Here is a 3,175-nt window from a genome sequence, read left to right on the forward strand (position 1 = left end):
AAAAAATGCCAGCCCAGACATTTGATTGAATTGCTTATCATTTGGATTACAATAGATTTGCCCGTGATTACATGAATATACAGACTCAAAATATTATACTGGGCATTTTTCCCTGAAAAGGCCGCCAGTATGATTGGCCTGCCAGCTTCCACTGTTGCAGATACTCCAACTCAGATGTGTTTCAGGTAAGACCTGAATTGCGTGCAGTCAGCGGGATGACCGAGGGGCATGTTTTTGGCTTACATTGCACAGGATGTGTGTATTAGGACATAAGAGGAAATCATTCTCAGACACGTGGCTGAGGCCACAGAACCACAGTACTGGAGCATATTAAGTCATTTATTTCTCTTGTATTTTCTCCCCAACCTCTGTCATTAGTTTATTCCAGTCTTCCATGGAAGACCACGCACCAGAGAGTGGAACCCGCCTGGAGAGTAGAGGACCCTGCCTGGACACCAGAGCTCCGTCCTAAGGGATTCAGGCTGCGGCGTTCACCAACCCATAGTCATATCGCAAGGCACAACCCCCTCCCCAGTGTGCCCTGGCAACACCCCCGGGTCCTTTACCCCTGTGGTGCACCAAGCAGCCCCTGGCACCTGTCCCAGGCAGGATGAACCACACCGTGGTCACTCAGTTCATCATGCTGGGGCTCACCCAGAACCCTGAGCTGCAAGGTGTGCTCTTCTGTGTCCTCCTCCTCATCTACATGGTTGCATTCCTGGGCAACATGCTCATTGTGGTCGCCATCATCTGCAATGCCGCGCTGCACACGCCCATGTACATACTCCTGCTGGGGCTGGCCATTGTGGACATCGTCTGCACCACCAGCATCATCCCCGAGGTGCTGTGGACCATGCTGTCCGCGGAGAGCACCATCTCCTACGGCGGCTGCATGTCCCAGCTCTTCTTCTTCACCTGGTCCCTGGGGGGCCGAGATGGTGCTCTTTACCACCATGGCCTACGACCGCTACGTGGCCATCTGCTCCCCCCTTCATTACAGCACCATCATGAACCCCTGCACGTGCGTGGCCTTGCTCAGCCTTGTCATGGCCATCGCCGTCACCAACTCCTGGGTGCACACGGGTCTCATCCTGAGGCTCACCTTCTGCGGGCCGAATACCATTGACCACTTCTTCTGTGAAATACCCCCACTGCTGGCCCTGTCCTGCAGCCCTGTGAGGATCAACGAGGTGATGGTGTACGTAGCTGACATCACCCTGGCCATGGGGGACTTCACGCTGACCTGCATCTCCTACGGCTTCATCATCAGGGCCATCCTGCGCATCCGCTCCGCGGAGGGCAAAAAGAAGGCCTTCTCCACCTGCTCGTCCCACCTCATTGTGGTGTCCCTCTACTACTGCCCCATGATCTACACCTACATCCGCCCCGCCTCCAGCTACACCTTCGAGAAGGACAAGGTGGTGGCCGCACTCTACAACCTGGTGACACCCATGCTGAACCCCATTGTGTACAACTTCCGCAACAAGGAGATGCAGGCAGGGGTCAGGAAGGTGCTTCTGAAGCGTTAGCATATTCAGGGGGCATCACCTCTGTCCTCCAGAGTCAGTGTCACACGTCTCAGGCTTGAGGGGCTTTCATAGCTCAGTCCCCAGTTTCCCTTCCTGATGCTTCTTCCTGTCCCTGGTCTTCTCCACAACTCCGTTCTCCTCTTGTGAACATGTTTATGATGCCACACGCACAGCACACTCACAAACACACCTCACTGCACTCTCCCAGTGTGTGTAAAATGCACACCTACGATTCTCCTGTGTGCATGGACACAGTGACTTACAGCAGCCTGCGTGTCCCACGTGCATACATGATGAATGTCACCGCTGATGTGAAAGAATGCACTAGTCTATGAGTCAACCCCAATTTACACAGCAGAGAAATATATTTTGTCACTGTGGAAAATATTTGTCACAGGAACAGCACAGCTTTCCCTCCTTGAAATCCATGTCACAGTCAAGGTTTTGAGGCAGTAATTTTTAAATCTATGCAGATGAATTTTCCACAGTTATTAAAATAATACCATCATTTCATTGCTGCCTGCTTTAGAATTTTTACTCCATGGATACAATGCTTTGTGTACTTAACATCAGTTCTTAGTAAGCCTGCACCTAATGGCGAGAGGGTGAATCGCATGGTACCCTGCAGTGAAGGCCACCGTGAAGGCTCATGGGGCCACCGGCCAGGCTTCTGTGGGAGGCCACAACCAGCCTATGGGACACAGTGGCTGTGAAGAGGACTTACTTGGGACTGTGTGGGTTGAATTGGCGAAGGGCCATGAAAATGGGGGTTTGCCCTGAGATTGAGTGGCTATGACAAGGTGATTGATTTGACACAGGTGGAGGAAGGTCACCAAGCAGTAATTGGTGAAGACACAGTGGTTCTCGTCTCTGCCAAAGGACCCTGCTCACTCCTGAGGTGTGGGCAACCTGCTAACATCTGTGCTCATGGTGTCTATGGAGGGTCTTGCTTCTCTTTCCCTCCACATCAGTGGCCGGCTCTGCTCCCACTGTTCTCTGACCCAACATGAGCAGGACAACAGCATCTGAGCTCTTCAGGGTGACAGCTGTCCCTCAGTCCATCACAGGCACCCTCTTCCACTGCGCTATCCTCCCAAACAGACAAGTCAGACTGATAGACAGGCCCATCTTTGCAGGAAAGAACAGACTAGATAATCACATGAATGCGCGCCCCTTGTCTGGAGTGAAGAGCCGTGAGCATGGATATTTTGTCTAGCGCACCGGCACCTATTCCCAGCACCTGTTCCCAGCATGTTCCCAGCCCTGCTGCAGCAAACTGAAGCCACGCAGCTGTGGTGAGCAGCCTGAGGCTTTGCACGCTCACATGGGGAAATGGTCACACCCAGCTGGGCAGTGTGTGCGGCTCCTCACACTCACCATCTATCTGAACATTCAGTATCTGCTCTCAGCTACTTTCAGTCACCAAAGCTATTGTCACCCATAGTCGCCACACCCACCCCACCCCAAACCACATCACCCCTCACCTCACCTCACCTCACTATACCTCACCTTATCACACCTCACCTCACCCCACCTTATATCACCACACCTCACCACACCTCACCTCACCTCACCTCACCTCACCACACCTTACCTCACCACACCTCACCTCACCTCACCAAACCTCACCTCATCTCACCTCACCC

At 52.9% G+C, this 3,175-nt stretch overlaps 1 pseudogene; it reads left to right on the forward strand.

The window, feature by feature from the left end:
• Positions 1-610: 610 nt before the first annotated feature.
• Positions 611-1,529, forward strand: LOC144249664 (olfactory receptor 13G1-like; annotated as a pseudogene).
• The last annotated feature ends 1,646 nt before the right edge of the window (positions 1,530-3,175 follow it).

Source organism: Urocitellus parryii, chromosome 1 (genome assembly GCF_045843805.1).
Source record: "Urocitellus parryii isolate mUroPar1 chromosome 1, mUroPar1.hap1, whole genome shotgun sequence".
In the NCBI taxonomy this organism is placed as follows: Eukaryota; Metazoa; Chordata; class Mammalia; order Rodentia; family Sciuridae; genus Urocitellus; species Urocitellus parryii.